The sequence below is a fragment of the Anolis carolinensis genome, chromosome 4 (genome assembly GCF_035594765.1).
Source record: "Anolis carolinensis isolate JA03-04 chromosome 4, rAnoCar3.1.pri, whole genome shotgun sequence".
NCBI lineage: Eukaryota > Metazoa > Chordata > Lepidosauria > Squamata > Dactyloidae > Anolis > Anolis carolinensis.
Window position 1 is genome coordinate 99,330,439 of NC_085844.1, and position 22,456 is coordinate 99,352,894.

Genomic DNA, 22,456 nt, shown 5'->3' on the forward strand with positions numbered 1-22,456 from the left:
AGACTGAAGTTCTTCCAGGGAAAACATAATGTGTTGGCTGATGCCTTATCCCGGATGCCTCAGCATGGTGTAAACACCCGAGAATCTGAGGGAAGCGTCTTCTCAGACGAGCAATGGGGCCTCGCTGCGTTGACTCGTGCGCAAACAAAGAAGGGAGAAAATCTTGTAGCAGTCACCACAGTAGGGAAGGTATGGGAGGAGGAGCTGAAACAAGCGTACGAGGGAGATGGCTGGCTACAATCCCATAAAGAGCAAGGGGAAACGAGTGAAGGATTGTTATTTGTGAATAAAAAGCTGTATATTCCAGAGAAATTGCGGCCAGAGATGTTGAAAAGGTGCCACGATAGCAAGGGGGCAGGACATCTGGGACCAACCAAAACAATAAAGCTTTTGGCAAGGCAGTGTTGGTGGCTGGGGATGAGGAAGGATGTTAAATCGTATATTACTCGATGTGAATTATGTGCCGAATGTAAAACGCCACCAGGGAAACCACAGGGTCTTTTGCAAAGTGTAGTAGAACCCACAAGGCCTTGGGAGTGCGTGGCTATGGATTTTGTGGGTGAATTGCCTCCAAGCAAAGGCTACAGGTATATATGTACTGCCCTGGACCTGTTCTCTAAACAGGTACATTTTGTGGCTCTACAAAAGCTCCCATCCGCTGAGAAATTGGCAGAATTGTATGTCCGACATGTTTATAGATTGCATGGGTGCCCTGAGAGGGTGATTAGTGATCGGGGGGTCCAGTTCACGGCAAGGTTTTGGGAGAAGTTCCTAAGCTTGTTAGGGGCGGAAAGGAACCTGTCCTCGGCATTTCACCCGATGACTAATGGAGGAGTCGAACGTACACAGCAGACATTGAGTCAATTCCTATGAATATATTCCAATCATAGACAAAACGATTGGTCGGAACTGCTTCCATTTGCAGAGGTAGCTTTTAACGGAGCGGTGCACTCTGCAACAGGCCGCTCACCGTTCCAGGTAGTATATGGACAGGAGGTAGCACCCTTCCCCAAGCTGCCAGGATGGAAGGGAGAAGGGGGGCCAGATGGAGAGGAATGGTCAGAAAACATCAGGGCAGGGTGGAGAGATGTGGTAGCAGCACTAAAAGAAACACAAAAGAGATATAAATTGTTCGCAGACAGGAAACGTAGAGAAGGGGAAAAGCTAGCAGAAGGAGACTTAGTTTGGCTAAGTACTAAGAATCTCAGATTAGGATTTCCATCAAAAAAATTAGCGCCGCGATACATAGGGCCATTCAGAATTTCTAAGGCGATCAATGAGGTCACCTATCAGTTAAAATTACCGAAGGATTTAGGGAAAGTGCACCCAGTGTTTCACTGTAGCCTATTGAAAAAATACAAAGGTACTTTGGATGAAGGGGAACTGTAGTTGATTTGATGTTTTCTCCACAGGAAGAAGAGAAGGAGGAAATCATGTCAGGACCATAATTTCTGGGCCTGTACTCTGGCACCAGAAATCAAGGACGCTTACACAAAGAACTGATAAGGCACCTGCGGCTCCCGGCTCTGAAGGGAAACGGCTGATGTGCGAGCGGGAAGAATTGCGTGGGGGTTTTCTCTAGGCGGGAATGACTTCTTTGAATGTGGGGGGAGTGTATATAAAGGAGTCTTGCTGGGCCGACCATCAATCTCGGCTTTATGTGTGTCAAAGTGTTCTTCAGTAAAGTTTTCAGTGACAACAGAGCAAGCCTCTTGTGTTCATTTGGAAGCGGCTGGAGTGAGCTGACATAGAGACTATGCCAACTCTTTGGGGTTACAGTATCACGATTTCAAAAACGCCTGTGTCGTCCAAGCCATTGATGGGCGACCCTTAAAGACTGTCCAGTTAGCCAATGGACAGAACGTACCCATATGTGGATTGGGGAGCATATGGAAGAGGTCTCCTTTTTTGTCACCAAGGTTCCCCGCTTTCCAGTGATTTTAGGTGTATCCTGGTTAACACCGCATGACCCAAACATCTCATGGTCTTGCAGAGAGCTTCAATTTGCTTCAGAATATTGCCACAACCATTGTCTAGTAGCCAAGATTTGCCAGACTACAGAGTCAGAAACCCTCATCACTTTGCCTAAGAAATATTCGGAATTCTGGGATGTATTTAATGAAAAAGAAGCCCAAAAACTGCCCCCTCATCGACCCTATGACTATGCCATTGACCTCATCGAAGGGCCCCCGATTCCGCGTGGACATCTCTACTCCCTGACTGAACCAGAGCAACAAGCTCTCAGAGAGTTTTTAGAGACAAACCTCCACAAGGGGTTCATTCGACCTTCCCAGTCCCCGGCTGCCTCACCAGTGTTATTTGTCAAGAAGAAATCCGGAGAACTATGACTGTGTGTGGACTATCGGGCATTGAACAACATCACGCATCAAAACCGTTACCCGCTGCCATTGATTCCGGGTTTATTAGATGAACTTAGAGGGGCCCGGGTATTCACCAAATTGGACCTTAAGAGGGGCTTACAACTTAATCCGCATGAGGGAAGGAGATGAATGGAAAACAGCCTTCCAAACTAAATTCGGATTATTTGAGTCCCTCGTGATGCCATTCGGTTTATCCGGAGCTCCCGCAACATTTCAACATTTTGTTAATGATATCTTTCAAGACTTCTTAGATCGTTTTTTGGTGATATTTTTGGATGATTTTCTTGTGTTCTCAAAAAGTCAAAAAGAACATGATCAGCACGTCCGACAGGTGTTGCAACATTTGAGAGATCATGGACTTTATGCAAAATTGGAGAAATGTGTGTTCGACCTGTCTGAAGTAAACTTTTTGGGCTATCACATCTCCCCTCAAGGATTAACTATGGACCTTGCCAAGGTAACGGCCGTACTTGAGTGGCGGGCACCTTCCAATAAGAAAGAGGTGCAGTGTTTTCTGGGCTTTGCTAACTATTATCGGAAGTTTATTCCAGACTTTGCCCGTTGGTCTGATCCGATCACCAGCTGTATTGCTCCGCTGGACAGAGCAAGCGGAAAGAGGGTTTCAAAGACTGAAACAATTGTTCACTTCCCAGCCAATATTGCAATACCCGGATCCAAAAACCCCCTTCATAGTTCAAGCGGATGCTTCGGATGTGGCTGTGGGGGCAGTGTTGTTGCAACCGGTGGGAGAACATTTATACCCATGTGCTCATTACTCTCATCAATTGACAGCCCCAGAAAGGAATTACACCATAGGGGGAAAAGAACTTTTAGCCATAAAAGCTGCCTTTGAAACATGGAGGCATTGGCTAGAGGGAGCCAATTTCCTTTCTTTTTTTCTAGTGCCAATGCATGGAAATATTGTCCTAATTTTTTATCTTCTAAATATTTAACATGTTTTTGTATTATATGTGTTTCTTGAAGTGCAATCACTTGGTGTCTTTTTTTCTTTAAATCATTAAATACTTTATTTCTCTTAATTGTCGAATTTAATCCATTAATAGTATTTGAATATATTTCTTAGTTCACTTTTCTTTATCTTCCTCTTCTTGCATTTCTTCCTCCTCCTCTTCTTCTCCTACTATATTTTCTAACTCTTCTTCTTCCAGCTTTTCTTCCACATTTCCTAAGTTCATTACTTCCATACTTCCTCTTATATTCAGTCTGTAATCCTTTATGTCCAATTCCACATTTTCGGGGGATTCTGTACGTTGTCTGTTTGGTTTTTTTCTCCCCTTCTGTCCATTTTTCATCTCTTCCCCCTTCTCCATTCTTATTGTGTTGTAAAATTCTCTTGCTCTGTCTTCTGTTGTGATCCAATATCTCTGACTCTTGTAAGTTGTCATTAGTCCTTCTTCTTTTTCCCATCTATATTGTACTTTTTGTTTTTTCAGTTCCTCTGTCAGGAAGGTATATTTCTTTCTTCTACTTATTATTGTACTTGGAACTTCTTTTAGTATCACCACTTTTGTCCCCTTGTAAAAGATCTGTTTTTTACTGTTTATTCTCAATTTTTCATCCCTCGTCATCTTGTCTTTTGGATTGTATATTTACTTCTCTTCATGTGTATCCTCCCCCTTTTTTTCCTGTAGATCTTTTCTCTTTTATCTCTCTTAAGGTTTCTTTGCAATTCCCAAGTTATTCCCATCCGTGCTGGTAATGATTAGAATTGAGTATTTAGGTTAGTTTGGTAATTAGTAGTTAAATTTACTAGCATACGTTTCTCAGTCTGTCCAGTTACTTTCTGCAAGTTGGGTAGTTGAAATTATACCAATAGTCTTAGTTCTTCATCTATTATACTGTTGTACTTTGAAGTTTCTCACTTTCACTTTCTCCCCCTTCTTCCCTTCTCTCTTTCCCCTAAGGGGAATCTGTTATATTAAGTTGTATTAAGTATATCATATATCACATATCTCCTGATAGTTAATCTTCTTCTGTCTTTCCTTATTGTTTCCTATAATCCAATAATTTCTATTTGTTTACCTTTTCAGTGTCTTCTTCCCCCTTTCATTCTTTGTTTGCTTTGTTTTTCCAAGAAGCCACCTTCTCATAATCTCGCAATTTCCTCTCTCATTTGGCTTTCTTCTCGTCCATTCATCTCATTTCCGCCCTTTCCCTCATCCACTCTTCTGTGCTTCTTCCGCCCTTCTCTGCGTCACGTCCTTTCCCCTCTCTCGTGCGATTGCCACTCCTGCGCGTCTTCCGACGCGAGCTCCCGGCACTCTGAATTTGTTTACAAGAAGAGGGGTTCATAGACTAAACAAGTCTTATCTCAAAAACCCAAGGTCAGTGTTCCGCCATCTTCTTAGGGTCTTTCATTTCTTTTTTTCCTATAATCCTAATGTCCAGTTGATTCCGCTGGTCCTATGTTGTTTTTCTATTGGTTTGCACTGCTTGGGCTATTTGCCCCCACAGTTTCCTTAGTTTCCCTCGTTCCTCCCGGTAGGCAAATTCTCCTTTCCCTTTTCCCTCCTTCTTCTCACTTCGGAGATCTCCCCACCTCCTTCCAATGCTCTTTATTTGCAATCCCTTTTTCTTTCCTCTTCTTAATTAAAAAAAAATGTGCCCGGTCGGCGATTCCTGTGGGGGGATTCCTCCCCTCACGTGCTTCCACCGCGGCCTGCCTTAACCTATGGGTCCAATACCGGGTCCCTTTTGAAGCCCACTCTTGAGGACCCCTTCTGGGACCATCGGCTGTCCCCTTGGTTTACGCAGTCCACCTCACATCAATCCGTGGAAGGAGCTGTAGCTCTACCCAGTCGCCCAGTTTCAGCTGGCACCCTCTTGTGAGCTCTAAAGTGCCTGTCTCGCCGCCATGCTGTGCATCTGGAAGTCCCCACCCTGCTACTTTTTAGAAAGGGGTGGAGGGTGGGTGCTAGCCAATGGTGGCCAGCTCCCCAGAGGAGTGGGACACAAGCCCCCTTTTTGGCAGCAACAAAGTCCCCACCCTGTTACTTTTAAGAAAGGGAGGGTAGGTCCTGGCCAATGGTGGCCAGCTCCCTAGAGGAGTAGGACCCGAGCCCCCCTTTTTTGCAGCAACAAAGTCCCTGCCCTGCTACGTTTTAGAAAGAGGTGAGGGGTGGTTGTCGGCCAACGGTGGCTGCCTCCCCAGAGAGTGGGACCGAGCCCCCCTTTTTCTTCCCCCTACAAAGTCCCTGCCCTGCTACTTTTTAGAAAGGGGCGGGGTGTGGGTGCCGGCCAACGGTGGTCAGCTCCCCAGAGAGTGGGACCCGAGTCCCCCTTTTTCTTGCAGAAACAAAGTCCCTGCCCTGCTACTTTTTAGAAAGGGGTGGGGGTGGGTGCAAACCAATGGTGGCCAGCTCCCCAGAGAGTGGGACTCGAGCCCCCCGTTTTCTTGCCTCTACAAAGTTCCCGCCCTGCTACTTTTTAGAAAGGGGCAGGTTGTGGCTGTCGGTCAACGGTGGCGGGTTCCCCAGAGGAGTGGGACCCAAGCCCTCCTTTCTCTTACAGAAACAAAGTCCCCACCCTGCTACTTTTTAGAAAGGGGTGGGGGTGGGTGCCGGCCAATGGTGGCCAGCTTCCCAGAGGAGTGGGACCCGATCCTCCCTTTTTTGCAGCAACCAAGTCCCCACCCTGCTACATTTTAGAAAGTGGTGGGGGGTGGGTGCCGGCCAATGCTGGCCAGCTCCCTAGAGGAGTGGGACCCGAGCACCCCTTTTTCTTGCAGCTACAAAGTCCCCGCCCCACAACTTTTTACAAAGAGGCGGGGGTTGGGGGCCGGGCCACTGTGGCAGTCCAGTTTCCCTCCAACATGTTTTGGAGGTTTCAGAAGGGATGCTCTTGCTCGCTCTCCCTCCCTCTAGGGTTGGCTTGGTATAATGATGGTGGTTGGGTTGCTCCTGGCTTGGTTTCTGTCCCTAACAGACTGGCCTTTTCTTTTTTTCCCCCCAGTTCAGAGGCCATAGGCTCAGCTGAATTTACCAAATTTGATCAGGATAGCTCAAAAAATGAAGTCGGGAGAGCCCTTTAAATGTCCCCCCAGTGCTGTTTTTTTTTTTTTTTTTGCGATTGCACATGTGCATTGGCCATTAACGAACCAATTTCGAGCATTACCAATTTTCAGAAATATCTGAAATTTCTGAGGAGAAAAATTGGAAATAGTTTCAAAAACGAAGTGCTGGTGCCCCCAACTTTAGAAGCGAGTTTAGAACCATTTTTTTCATGGATCGCTCATGCCTAGTAAACAGCTGTTAGACCATCCGGTCCTGGTGACTTATTCGAGTACATTTTTTATTGCCTTCCTTATTTCTTCTTCCGTAATTTGTTTGTTTAATCTGATATTTTTTTAAACAAATCCAGTTCCCCCTTTAGTTTCTGATTTGTAAGTGATTTTTTCAGCTTTGGTTCTATTTCTGACATGTGGTCTTGTAGATACTTTAATTTCTGATGAGTTTCCTCTATGAGTTTTGTCTTATAAAATGACCCCTCATCACGGCCTTACTTGCATCCCATATTGTTTATTAATTTCTGGAGTATCATTTATTTTGGAAATATTCATATCCTCCTCAGCTTTCAGCAAATTATCATTTAATCTCCATTTCGCTATCTTGTTTGTTTCATTTATTGTAAACTGAATTGGGCAATGGTCAGAATGTGTCATGGGACCAATTCCAAGAGCTGAGTTTGCAAGCTCTTGAATCGGAGCCATAACAAATTACACTCCTCTACATCTCGCACGGAACACCTGGCAGAGAAGCCTGGGAAACTCACGAGAGTAACCAAAACAATTTTAATGAGTAACTGTTTTGTAGTGATGATAATTACGTGTGATGTGACGTTGAAACAAAGGTGATAAAGGTGATTGTATGTAAACATGATGCCATTCTCGACTTTGTTCATGTCGAGTGTTCTTCAATAAAGATCCGGTTTGATAACAGCTACCAGTGGTCTGTCTTCATGCCGGTCGTTTGATGTGAGCACGACATAAAGTCAAGAATCCCTAATTCTCACCCTCCTGCGGAGCTGCAGTGAAGTGACGATGAGCGGAGGGGGCGATCGGAGCCCGAAGGGGGCAGAGGGTCCATTACCGGATGTTCATCTGGAGGAAGGGGAAACGCCACGGGCCATCGCTTCCTCTACCGGCTACCATAAACCTAATGGAGTGACCCACAGAATCCCTGGAGGAGGGAGAGGAATTTCGGCAGTTACAGAGACCAGTTGGGGATCCGGTGGGAATATGCCAGAAACCGTGGCACTACGGTTATCTATTCTGGAGACCAACCTATCCCGACTATCGGAGACTGTGGGAAGGTTGGTGCCGTTGCTGGAGGAGAATCTCCAGAGGGAGTCGACCCAATACGGTGCCGAAAGAGGACCGGGCGAGAGCGAAGCCTGGAGCCAAAGGGGCCAGCACGCGTCAACGCAAAGCCCAACGGCAGTCGGCAGCGACGAGAGCGAGGAGTATTGGCAGGAGCTGGAGTTCCGAGAAAGTATGGAACAGGAAATGAGTCGCCAGCGAGCCTTAAGAACCCTTAGACCACCAACCCCGACGAGAGTCCCAACCCCCCGGCTTGGTGTTGGAGTCGAAATACCATTAGGGCCAGAGGTCGGGTCCAGCGGGTTGGTGGGGGAGGACCGAGAGGAATCAGATGCCCCTAAGGACGGGGAGGATGCACCATCCGACGACGAAAGGGCGACAGGGGGCCTCGGAGGAGTCGGAGGAGCAACAGCGGCGCCTGTGTTCAGATGGACGGAGGGGCCCACGGCAACAACGGGAGGCGGATTGTTAGCAGCATCGAGAGCGAGGATAGCGGCCCCAGGACTGGGCATGGGCCGGGGTCCGGTCCAGAGAAACCCGATGCAACCCATTCCCATGCCGCCCATCCAAAGGCAACCCATTGCGGAGGGGAGACCCAGGAGAGAGGAACTCAAATTAGAATATGGAGGGGAATCATCCGAACTGGACTTTTTCCTCGTTTGTATTAGAGGATACATGGACGACAACGCACATACGTTCCCCTCCGAAGAAAGTAAAGTTCGAACCATCGGAACTACCCTCAAAAGGGGGGCAGCCAGCTGGTATGTGCAATTACATGCTAGGCACGACCCGTGCTTGAGGTCGGTGCATCGATTTCTAGCTGCCCTAGAGAACCGTTTTAGAGACCCGCTGGAGCAACTGAGAGCTCGCGACCAGTTGAAAACCATAAAGCAAAGGGACAAGATGGTGTCCGAATATGCAGAGGAGTTCCTCCATCTCGCTGAAAAGGTACCAGAGTGGTCTGAGGTTACCAAAGTCGAGATGTTTAAAGAAGGACTGCGCCCAGAGATATTTAGTTGGGCAGCACACCGAGATGATCCAATGACTTTGCCGGGATGGATCCAGCTGGCAGGGCGCGTAGAATCTACTCTGTCCCAAGTAAAGCGCTACCGGAGCGGCAGCGCCCAGCAACGACCGCCAGCGAGAGGTCGAGGGGAAACAAGGAAGCAAGAGCGCCCCGGGGGACGACCCGGATCCACTTCCAAAGGCGACGACTGCAAAACCAAACAGGGTTGTTTCGTGTGTGGGAAAGCAGGCCATCGGGCGGCGGAATGTTGGGTCCGGAAGGGGGGACCACCAAAAGCCCCGAAACCCATGCCCGCGGCTGGGAGGCGAGCGGAGGAGGAGATACAAGCCCCGGAGCCTACGGAGAAGCTGGTGAGTCAGGACAGACGCATGATGGTAATACCAATTTGCTTATCGGGACTAAAGGATCGAGCCACCTGTAGAGCGTTTGTAGATTGTGGCTGCTCTAGGAACATTATAACTCCGGAATTAGCAGAGACTCTAAAGTGCCAGCAGACAATACTAAAAGTTCCAATTGCGTTTTCACAGTTGGATGGATCACTTGCTGCTGGAGGACTAACGAAGAAAGAAACACAGGGTATTCCATGTAAAATAGGCAAATGGGAAGGAAAAGTACCCTTTGTGATTTCCCCTATTGCCACGTACAGTGTAATACTTGGGATCCCGTGGCTAGAACAGGCAAATCCCGAAGTAGATTGGAGGGGAAAAAGCATGTCTTTCAGAGAACAACAAGCGGAATGGGAGATAGGTAAGATAGCGGAGGAAGGGGGCGAGGGGGAAGAATCAGAAGAAATAACTAAAGAACTATTGCCCCCGGAATACAGAGACTTTGTAGATGTGTTTAATCAAAAAGAAGCAAGCAAATTGCCTCCCAAGAGGGATTTAGAAGTGGGAATCGAAATCACCCCAGGAGCAAGTTTGCCAAAACCCAAAGTTTATCCCATGTCCGTTCAGGAAAAAGAAGAGCTGAGAAAATATATTGATTAAAACCTGGCACGGGGATTCATCAAGCCATCTAACTCCCCTTTGGGGGCCCCGGTTTTATTCAGGAGGAAGAAAGACAATTCATTAAGACTGTGCATTGATTATAGAAATTTGAATGCCATTACAAAAGACAATAGATACCCCATGCCCTTAGTAAAGGACCTTATTACCGTACTGAAGAAAGGGACCATATTTACTAAACTGGATCTAATCGAGGCTTACCATAAGTTGAGGGTTAAGCCTGGAGATACTTGGAAAACTGCATTTTCCTGTGCTTATGGGCTTTTTGAATATTTAGTTTTGCCTTTTGGATTAAAAAATGGGGGCTCTTGCTTCATGCAACTCATAAATGAAATACTACGTCCTTTATTATATCGGGGGGTATTCGTATTTCTAGATGACATAGTGAGTGAGACTAAGAAACAGCACATTAAATTGGTCTGGGAAGTCTTACAAAAACTAAGGGAAGCCAAGCTATATGCGAAGTTCGCTAAATGTGAATTCAACAAAACACAAATAGACTTTTTGGGGTATCGAATCTCTTCAGATGGGTTAGCCATGGACCCAGCTAAAATATCGGATGTACAAGAATGGGGGGTCCCCCAAACAAGGAGACAATTACAATCATTCTTGGGGTTCGCAAATTTCTATAGATCTTTCATAAAAGACTTCGCCCAGTTGGCGGCGCCCCTCACCGACCTTTTGAAAACGAAAGGGAAGGGGGAAACTGCAAAAGTAAAAGCCCCTGGTGCTAAATTAATTTGGACGCCGGAATGTCAAAAAGCTTTTGAAATTCTAAAAGAACGCTTTACCGAAGAACCCATCTTAAAGCATCCAGACATGCAGAAGCCTTTCACAATACATTGTGATGCTTCAGACTGTGCATATGGAGCAGTACTGTTGCAAAAGGATCAAAATGGGGATTTGAAGCCATGTGGGTATTTATCAAGAAAATTTAGCGAAGCCGAAAAATGCTGGCCCATATGGGAAAAGGAAGCGTTAGCAATACTGAAAGCATTGGAATGCTGGAGGCATTTCCTCGAAGGGAGTGAAATCCCATTCGAAGTGTGGACTGATCATAAAAACCTCCAATATCTAAAATCCCCACGAAAATTGTCTCCTAAACAAATTAGATGGGCACAGTACTTTAGTAGATTTAATTTCCAATTAAAATTTTTCCAAGGAAAGCGAAACATTCTGGCCGACGCGCTCTCCCGCATGCCCCAACATGAGAACACAACCGTAGCGAAAGAAGGAACTTTGTTTTCTGAGAAACAATGGGGTTTGGCAGTCACCACCAGGGCACAAACAAAAAAAAAGGATTTGGCCGCAGTCAAAATTAACGAGGGCAGTATTTGGGAAAAGGAACTTGCCCAATCATATGAAGAAGACCAATGGATTATGTCCAACCCAGACAAGGGAGAACAAAAAGGAGGATTATGGTTTGTGAAAAAGAAACTATACATCCCAGCAGCTCTAAGAGTCAAAATATTGAATCGTTTTCATGACAACCAAAGCGCAGGACACATGGGGATTACAAAAACTACCAAGACTGTAGCGAAACAATGTTGGTGGCCAGGAATGAGAAAGGACATAAAGAATTATGTAAACCAATGTAACAGTTGTGCTATGAATAAATCGCCGGGGGGAAAACCAATGGGACTATTGCAGCCAGTGGCGGAACCTACCAGACCTTGGGAATGTGTAGCAATGGACTTTGTGGGGGAATTACCTGCCAGTAAGGGTTATCGTTATATATGGACTGTATTAGATTTATTCTCCAAACAGGCCCATTTCATAGCGCTTACAAAGCTACCATCAGCAGAAAAACTGGCTGAGTTATATATAAATCACATCTACAAACTACACGGATGTCCCAGCCTGGTGGTCAGTGACAGAGGTGTCCAATTCACAGCCAAATTTTGGGAGAAGTTTTTAGAAATGTTAGGGGCAGAAAGGAGCATGAGTTCCGCATTCCACCCTATGACGAACGGAGCAGTGGAACGCACACAGCAAACACTTGGACAATTCCTTCGCATTTATTCAAACAAAAGACAAAATGATTGGTCCAAGTGGCTGGCATTTGCTGAGTTAGCGTTTAATTCCACGATTCACTCCGCAACAAATAAATCCCCATTTGAGGTTATCTATGGACACGAAGTTCAACCTTTACCCCAATTGCCGAAGTGGCCAGAGAATGGAGGAAAGGGGGCCGAGAAATGGAAAGCTCAAATGCAAGAATGTTGGGACCAAGTGACTGTAGCTTTGAAAGAAGCTCACAAAAAATACAAAACATTTGCAGATCGGAAAAGGAAGGAGGGCGATAAGCTGGAAAGAGGAGACTTAGTATGGCTAAGTACAAAAAACATAAAAATAGGACTACCTTCAAAAAAGTTAAGCCCTAGGTTTATTGGACCCTTTAAAATACAGGGAATCATAAACGAAGTAACCTTCCAATTGCAATTGCCAAAAAGCCTAGGGAAAATACACCCTGTGTTCCATCGTAGCTTACTAAAAATATATATGGGTACTTTGGATAAAGTGGATACATAGTTTCTGTGTTTGTTCTATTGCAGGGTCAAGACGAACGGGATACAGAAGAAATCGTAAGACGGGGGGGAAGTACCATGTCATGGGACCAATTCCAAGAGCTGAGTTTGCAAGCTCTTGAATCGGAGCCATAACAAATTACACTCCTCTACATCTTGCACGGAACACCTGGCAGAGAAGCCTGGGAAACTCGGGAGAGTAACCAAAACAATTTTAATGAGTAACTGTTTTGTAGTGATGATAATTACGTGTGATGTGACGTTGAAACAAAGGTGATAAAGGTGATTGTATGTAAACATGATGCCATTCTCGACTTTGTTCATGTCGAGTGTTCTTCAATAAAGATCCGGTTTGATAACAGCTACCAGTGGTCTGTCTTCATGCCGGTCGTTTGATGTGAGCACGACAGTTAATATTAACTCTAGTTAATATTTTAATTTTAGTTATTTTTATGACTAGACAATTTGATGCCCAGAACATGTCTATTCTGGACCATCCCTGATGTCTATTTGAATAGAATGTACAATCACTTTCTTTCGGATAGTGTAACCTCCAGGCATCTGGTAAATTAAACACTTGCTGTATATTTATGCAATTTTTGGGTAAATTTCCTCCAGTAACCTTTCTCTTTTTCTTCCCTTCATTAAATTTATCTATTTCAGGGTCCAACACCCCATTGAAGTCATCCAAAATAATTAAGTTTTCAAATTCCTTTTCCATAATTAAATCCTTTAATTTTTTTTAACAAATTGAGTTTTAGGGTCATTTGGTGCATAAATGTTGCAGATCAGAATTTTTTTCTATATAAACAAAAATTCCTAGTATTCTCTCTTCATTGTCTTTAAAAGCCATTTCTGCTGGGATCTTCTCTTTGACATATGTCACTACCCCTCTTTCTTTTTTTTTGATTGATGGGAAATAAAATTCTTTACCTGTATGTTTCTGTGTTAAGTGTGCCACATCTTTTTGTGATATACAGTAGAGTCTCACTTATCCAACATTCACTTATCCAACGTTCTGGATTATCCAACGCATTTTTGTAGTCAATGTTTTCAATGTATCATGATATTTTGGTGCTAAATTCGTAAATACAGTTATAACTACATAGCATTAATGTGTAATGAACTACTTTTTCTGTCAAATTTGTTGTATAACATGATGTTTTGGTGCTTAATTTGTAAAATCATAACCTATTTTGATGTTTAATAGTTTTCTTAATATCTCCTTATTATCCAACATATTCGCTTATCCAACGTTCTGCCAGCCCGTTTATGTTGGATCAGTGAGATGCTGCTGTAGAACTATAGTTTGAGGAAACAATTGTTTTCTCAGATTGAATGTAACAGTAAACTGTAGTTTACTACTAATTTGGAGGCACAAGAGGCATTAGCATCACAAGATTGATACATACATTGATGCAGTAAATGAACTAACTCCCAGAATTAGTCTGAAATGGTCCTGATCTATCTTGACTTTGTTCTGGGCAAGAAAAAAAAAACTTTATTTCTCTGAACTGTATCCCTTCCAATCATAATGAAATAAGTTTTTGTTCTTCCCAACATGAAGTGGCACAAGTTAAAAGGCTATTGGAAGGTGGAGCTGGAGGATAACTCAGGAGAGAGAAGCAATGTTGGTTGTAAGAGATGGTGCTGAGCCAAATAATTCAATGAGCTGACTTTACATAAGGCAACTTCACAAACAGAAGACCACAAAGTCCTCATTTTTATCTCCATTGAAAATTCAGTGGTAGGTGGGATAGAATAAAATATGATGAATAATTGTACTTTGTGGCAAATATGCATCTTGCTACATTGGCTATTTAAAGCTTTAGTATAGAGGATTCCATTCATTATCAATGCACATGCCTACTGCCACACCAAGAACCAAGGTCAATTGCTGGTTTAATAACATTTGTTGCACATAGCTATAATGTGCTTTTTTCTCTTTCAGAGGCAAGTGGTAATTTCACTTATAAAGGCTTAGAACACAGGAAATTAAAACTAACAAAAGCTGGCAAAAGGAAGCTTGTTACTTTGGCAGGATGGCCTACTTTATACAGAGGTTTCCTTTATTTGTGAATAATTCAGATGTCGAGTCATTTCGCTGGAATTGTTTCCAGAAAATTGCTACAATTTCTCTCCCCTTCTTATACCGATTGGGCATCATACTTCAATGCACTACTTTGACTTTATTGCATTCTGGAATGACTGCAAAAATGGCAAATCTTGGAGCATTCATGCACTCCTAATCAATGTTAACTAGCAAAAGAGGAATAACATTCTCATTTACTGCGGTAATCAGGACTAGAGGCAAGAGGACTGTAAACAAATGGGTTTATTATATGGAGTGTGTATGTATGTATATATATAGGCCCAAAACAGTCTCAGGAAGAACTGATCTCCCCGCAGATTTCGAATCAAGTGATTTGAATCTTGCTTTGCTGGAGTTTCTTGGCCTTAAAGCAATGGTAGCAGTATGCTACCAGTGTGAATCAATGACCTGAAATCACAATGATATATTCTAATGTTTTCTGTTTTGCAAGCTTCCCAGTTTTGGGAAAGGATGAGGTATAAATGAAGGGATGGTGGAATAAAGAGAGTGATAGAGCACTGAATTCAGTTTTTAATCCCAACTAATTATATATTAGACCCATATAATCAATGTGATTTACCTATGTATTGACTTGCCACCTCATCACATTGAGAGGGGAAAAAATGGGTGACCGTCCCTGTAAGAGTAGAGAATCACCCCTCTTATATCCTAAGCAGTCCCTCCCCATCACACTAACACGTGGAAATTTAAGAGCTGGCAATACATTCATCTTACATTCATCACAAGGTCAGCGTTATTTTTTTGTTTTTAATCAGGAGAAGCAACCATATCCAAAAACCAATAGATCCCTTGCCCTGCCCAAAGCCCTTTTCATTAAACAACACTGACACCAGTTTAAAACCATTTCTTTTCATTGGATCCTATTGTTCTGCACAAAACCCCTATAGGATAAAATACGCAGTGATCCAGGTATAAACATTGCTTTCCATGTGATCCTATGGTTTTCCATCAAAGAGTCTGTTGACAGCTGACAATGAAACAGGACAGGAAACTTTTGATTGTTCCCATCACACCTATTTTTCAGTTGTAAACATGGGAGTAAAGTGCAATAAGAGGTAGCTCTGAACATGATTGCTGTCCCATGTGCAGAGTTCCTTCCTTTCAGGACATTTCAGCCTCTTTTCAACCCTGGAACATGTGATGTGCTCATTGCCTCTCCATGCTTGAAAAGAGGGTAAAGTGTCCTACCAGGGGGAAATTTATCGATGTGATGAGGTTGATTGCTGTAGTTCTCTCCTTTCAGGATACTTCTGAGTCTTTTCAACCAGAGAGGACAATGCATGACTGTCAGGATGCAAAAAGATCAGCATTCTCCAAACTGACCTTTTCACATCTGACCAAAGCAAGGGGGGGGGGGGGAAAGAACCAGATGAGGAAGACCATTTGGTTAGGAAGACTGATTTATGACCTGCTCTGGTTTTCAAAAGTGGGAGAGGACAGTTGACGGGGAGGTGTAAATGGGGAAGAAGAAATGTGAGAGGGGGAGGGAAGAAGCAAATTGATATACTGGGGGATTAGCAGAAGAGGGGCAATATAAGCTTTGTGATCATCTTGGCAAGGCGGATTCAGTAAAGTTTCCATGACACCAGCTGTTTGAGCCTACCTTTGTGTCCTACACCTTCCAAGGACTGACAGTAAGCTTATACTCCCTTTTTCCCTGCTCATCCCTTGAGGAAAGTCCTTGTCGGTGAGAGCATGAACTCAGACGGAGGAGACAACCTGATAGAATTCCTCCTCCTTGAGGAACACCAGGCAAACCCGTGAGGTGCAGACGAGTTGGAAGAGAAAAGGAACCCGTCGCCTGCATTGAGCGAAGGGGGGGCAGACCCCTCAGACCTGTCGTGGAAGCCACTGACCTCCACCCAGTTACCCACTGGCAGGGGAGTGACGGAGAGACGGAAGATCCAGATGAGGGGGGGTGATTTTCAGCGAGACGGAGAGGAGGCCCCGGAGACAAGAAGGATGGAGAGGAGATTAGATGCGATGGAGAAAATGTTAGAAGCATTTTCTCGTCAGATGGATCTGATGCAGCAGCAGGTAGCTGCGTCCTGGATGGCAACAGTCGAGCAATGAGAGCAAAGGAGAGGGCCGCCCATGAGAGGCACTGGGCCCCGTCCCTTTGTCAGAGAGGGCCTACTGGACTATGAAGATGACATGCCTTGGCAGGGGACATCGGCTTTCCCCACAGGCCTGTTGGGAAGGGGCCAAATGCCGGGTAAGGGAGAATTTTGGGTGAAGTTCAACAGGGACCCCATTTCATGGAGAATTTTGGGTGTAGTTCAACGGGGACCCTATTTCATGGAGGATTTTGGGGACCAATTCCCTTCAGAAAGTGCAAAAATCCACATGGTGGGGGCGAACCTGAAAGAAGCAGCCGCAGACTGGCTAATGCAGATGTATGATACCGATGACTGGGAACTGGCCTGCTTGGAGAATTTCCTGAGAGTCCTCTGTGAGAGATTTGAAGACCCTTTGGCAGAGGACAGGGTGAAGGCTCAGCTCAAAAGGATATACCAGGGAGGAAAGACTGTCAGAATACGCCCTGGAATTCAAAGCAACAGCGGGGAAGATTAGAGACTGGTCAGAAACCACCAAACTGGAATATTTCAGGGCTTGTTTATGCTCTGAGGTGCTTGAGTGGGCACTACACTGAGGAAATCCGAGAGACTTGGAGGACTGGATTCTTCTGGCGGGGTGCATGGAGGTGGACCAACAGCAAATACCTTGCCGTCCAAGGGAGAGCAGCAGATTCAAACCCCCAACAACAGCGACACGGTGCTTCTCTCCTCGTCGCGGAAGGTCGACCAGCCGGGAGAGGAGAGCAGGGCGGGGTGCCTGTTTCTCTTGCGGCTGCGAGGGGCAGTGAGCGGCAGAGTGTCCAAAAAGGACAGATACAAAGACAAAAGGAGAGAGGTTTCACAGCCAGAAGCCGCCCCTCCCGACATACAAACCAGCAAAAGGGAAAGCTGCCATGGCAACTGAAACAGCTTTAGTCCCAGGGCAGCTTCTAGCGGAGGAGATGGAGGAAGAGGAGGACCTGGAGTTACTGGGAAACTACCAGGATCTGTTTTGAATGCCTGGAAACAGATTGAACCAACAAAGGGTGACGGGGGTGAGTTGAGAAGGGTAAATTGTGACATTTATTTTAATGTAGAAAGCAACATTTACTGTGCATTAAATGCTATTTCATGTTCATAAAGTAAAGTTAAAGGTTTTCCCCTGACATTAAGTCTAGTCGTGTCTGACTTTGGGGGTTGGTGCTCATCTCCATTTCTAAGCTGAAGAGCCAGTGTTATCCGTAGACGCCTCCAAGGTCATGTGGCCAGCATGACTTTATGGAGCGCCGTTACCTTCCCACTGGAACGGTACCTATTGATCTATTCACATTTGTATGTTTTCGAACTGCTAGGTTGGCAGAAGCTGGGGCTAACAGTGGGAGCTCACCCTGATCCCCAAATTTGAACTGCCGACCTTTCGGTCAGCAAGCTCAGCAGTTCAGCGATTTAACCCACTGCACCACTGGGTGCTCTAAAAGCTGTTGTTTTTTTTTTAAAAAAAAAGCATGCTCATAAAAGCTGTTTAATATATAAAAACATGCAGGTTTTGTGCAGAATAAGTTCTGAACTGGAACTAGCCTTTACACATTCTCATAATGAGAAGAAAAATGTTTTAAAAGTTCTTATTGCTTCTTTAAATTAGTGTATTGGTGAAGAATTTACAAATTAATGAAGAATTAACCTGCTTAGTAAGTGATAACATAATAAGATGGTTAATTAAGTATAGTGTAAAGAAAATAGGGCCATCCAAAAAAAGCTGTAAGCAGAAAAATACCTTTTTATGGAGTTCACTACCACAAGGGATCATGCGAGGTGCCAGTCAAATTGGTTTTAAATGAAAAGTAGATAAATTGATGGGAAACATCTCTAGCAGAACTTACTAATCATGACAGGTAGATACCACTTCTAGAATCAGAGATAATTTCACATGCTAGTTAATAGGATGTGCTCTGGTACCATTGTTACCTTGAAGAACAGGATGCTGGGCAGATAGGTGTTTGATCTTTACAGTATTCCTTTCCATTCTTGTTTTATGTCCAGATTCAAATTCAGGCCATGAAATCTGATTCTTCTGGCAGCATATGATTCAAAGGTTACAGAGTCAAAAGGAATCAGAATTGGACTGAAAATGTAATAAAAATAGTAATATCTCAAATAAGATTTGCAGTGTCCCCAATACATCAGATCAAATAAAAAACAGACCATTGCAAAAAATACAGCACCAGCAGAAACTTTTTCAAGTGCTTTTGCATCTGGTTTTCTTTCTTTTTTTTTTTTTTTCTTTTCAGGAGAACCTTTTTATGCCCTTGAAAGAAACAAGAAAAAATATATACATAGCACAAGTCACTTTTGATTTAGGAACACTTTCCTTCCAAGCCCACTTACAATATAAGTTATATTCCTGCTGACATTATTTATGACTTACATAAAGTCAATTTTCTTCATTTTTCAGAAATATGTGAGATAGATTCATAGAATTTGGAAGAGACAGGACCATCCTGTCCAACCCCCTTCCACGCAGGAACATACAAATCAAAGCATTCCTAACAGATCCAGTTTTTGTTTAAAAACCTCCAGAGAAGGAGACTCTACCATACTTCTTTTTTTTCTTTTTTTTAATTTGAAATATTTTATTTATTTATTTTTTATTTTTTTAATATTTTTATTGTTATTATTGAGAAAAAGTTACAATTATATAAACATATTCTATACATTTCCCCCTCTTTTATTTACATTCACCCCTGTGCTCCCCTTCCCCAGAGCCATCTCTTCTTCTGTAGTCCCACCAAAAGTTCAATTCTTCATTTCTTCATTCCCATCTTCTTTTTCCAATATTTTTTTTAGAAATTTTCTCCAAATACTTTCAAAATCATTTTTTTCCATAATCCCTTCTTTACTTTTAAATTTGATGTTAGCTTGTGCATCTGGTTTTCAAGATGCAAATGGAACAGTTATCATCCTAAGTGTATGCTATTAATCTGTGTCACATACATTTCTGGCAGGCCTCTGAATAATATCTGAAAAATATGCACCACAGTAAAGATTCAAAACATTGAACACAATATGTAACTAATTACTCAAAACCAACTGACAAAACTCTATTTTGCATTATAATAGCTACCACCATCACTCACTCAAATGCAATTTACCTTACTCTCAATTTCTCAGAATCAAGAAGAACAACAGCAAGCCTTTTCATTACCTTTCAGCAGCCAGTTCACTTAGCAGCAAACTTAAAGCTAGAGGCTATCCAGCCAAGGTACTAAAACAGGCCTTTCAGAAGTCCTTACAAATGGATAGTTCTTTATTAACATACAAACCAAAACAACAGCAAAATAGGATAATTTGTCCATTAACACCACACAGACCCCACACATCCGCAGTATTATTTACAAACATTGGCACCTCATACGGGAGATCCCAGGTTGCAAAGATACACCCATTATAGCACACAAAAGATCACAAAACTTAAAGGATATCCTTATCCATTCTGATTTTCAAAAAAACAATACAGAATCCAGAAGTATCACGACAGGAAGTTTCAGGTGCGGTCACTGTGATGTCTGTTGTCTCACGGTCGACATTAAACTGTTTGTTCATCCATCATCAAATATTAAGATTAAATTGAACGACTTGATTACATGTTCAACTGAAAATGTAATATACGTAATTCGATGCCCTTGTGATTTACTTTATATTGGGATGACTATCAGACCCTTGAGAGTTAGGATACAGGAACATCGGTCCAAAATCAAAAGAGAAAGTTTAGATTCCACTTTATATATGCATTTTCATGATAAATCTCACCCCTTTAATAGCTTTAGATTTTTTGCTTCAGAGAAGTTACATACTACTGACAATGCTGACATCAGAACTGGTCTCCTCAGAAGGGAAACTTTTTGGATCCACAAACTGAGAACAACCACACCTCATGGTTTGAATGATAAACTTGACTTCAGCTGTTTCCTGTAATTATATATTTAAACTGTCAGATGACCACTAATGGCAGCTCGCACTATAGAATCCACAATCAGCACGTAGACCTCAAATCAAGGAAGGGCTTCATGAGAACCACCACTCCTCTTGATGTTCCTCCAGCAGCAGCAAGGGTGTCCCTCTGGGCAGCTAAACCTGGCAATTCTAACTGGATGGCCCCCCTCGAGGGTCTTCCTCCAGGGGCAAACCAAGAATGGGCAACTTGGAAGTCCCTGAACAGACTCAGAAGTGGAGTGGGCAGATCTAAAGACAACTTGGCAAGGTGGCACTACCTGGAGGAATCCTCCACCTTGTGTGACTGCGGAGCAGAACAAACAACTCCGCATATGTATGCTTACCCACAATGTCCTGCCTCATGCACGGAGGAGGAGTTGTTTAAAGCTACGGACAATGCGGTTGCTGTTGCCCGTTTCTGGTCTAAAACTATTTAGTTGTTTGTGATTTCCTCTATTTTTTTTCTTCATCATTTTTAAATGTATTTGTTATGCAATGCTTTTGACACGAAATAAATAAAGCACGTAGACACTGCGAACATGTGAGTTGACAATTGTGACTATTAAGCCTGGGAGTAAACACTATGCTAAATATAGCATTTGTTGATATGTCTATTTTCACCTGGTCTATATAAATCATATGTGATATCTTATAAAGAGCACTATATTAGACCATTTTCCTTTTATCTTTTTAAGAAAACTTGAAGCTGAGCCAACAATACAAATATTCAAAACATTGCCACTTACCAGATGAAGGGTTATCTGAAACTGGAGTAAACCGGGGAACCAGTAGTAAATGGCTTATGTAAACAGCTTACTTCGGCTCACAGCCAGCCACTTTAAAATAACATCTATCTGACCGGGCTTCCTGGCTGGGAACTGTAAATGACTGCAACATTTGTTACAAACTGAAGCTACAGCCAATTGACTGCATTTACATCCTGAGAAGTCCTATAGAACTACTCCAAGACTACAGAGACTTTGATTTGTTTTGACTCCAAGCCAGGTTTGAGCCAATTGATTTGTACACTGATATATTTAGTTTTACAGCATATTACATGCCATTTTGAAGAGACTGAATGTACACAAACTGTGTCGCTAACAAACTTTAGTTGGAGTCTTGTTGATATTGTTGATATATGTCTGATATATGTTTTATACTGAAAACTGCTCTGTGTAGCAATTAAATCTAGATGATTGCAGTCTAAAAATATACTCTGTAAGTTACGACTGTGTGCCACTACAGCTGACAGAATTGGATCATCAGTTGTATTATTATTTGTATTATTGTTAACATTATTATGTATATGATGCTCTAATATACATATTGTGTTCTATGTTTTGAACCTTTACCGTGGTGCATATTTTTCAGATATTGTTTAGAATAGACAGCTGTGTTTAGTTATTATATATAGCCCTCTGAATAAGCCAACTTCTTCCACTTATAAGTGAGGTACTCTTGCACTAAGAGAATGATATTCTTGTCCCATTTTCAGCAGAATGTCAGATTAATGTTAGTTGGTCATGGTACCTTGCAAATGAACAATGTTTCTAGACTTAAACAATCCTAGATACAGTTTAGCTTTGGGATGAAATTTTACCTTTCTGTTAAAGAAAATGCAACAAAGGATATATTTCATTTGTTAAACATAAAAAACTTTTAGACATGGAGAACTACTTAGGTGAAAGGCATTTTAGGCCTGATATAGTTAAATCAGCCCATAGATTGTAGGATTTACCACCATATAGAAATGGGTGACTAATTGGTTACTTGATCATTATTTTTAAGAACTCACCAGAACTGACATATTTCTTCAAAAGCAAGATAGAAAGATTTTTTTAAAAAATCGAAACTAATGGAAACTGTGAAATCCATCCATGCAGGTTCAGGACTTTGAGTGATGAGCAAGGAATTCAATTCTTTACCATTTCATACTCTGATGGAGAAATTAGCAATTTTAGCATTTTCTGCCTGCTCTGAGAAAGTAGTCAAAAACTGTGCTGATTCTGAATACTATT

The 22,456-nt window shown here is 43.0% G+C and overlaps 1 long non-coding RNA gene across 1 annotated transcript; it reads left to right on the top strand.

Moving 5' to 3' along the window:
- The first annotated feature begins 2,701 nt into the window (after positions 1–2,701).
- LOC134299035 (uncharacterized) lies at positions 2,702–21,783 on the top strand. Its single transcript, XR_010006197.1, has 2 exons — positions 2,702–2,838; positions 12,306–21,783. It is a non-coding gene; the product is annotated as an uncharacterized LOC134299035 (long non-coding RNA).
- Positions 21,784–22,456: the final 673 nt, after the last annotated feature.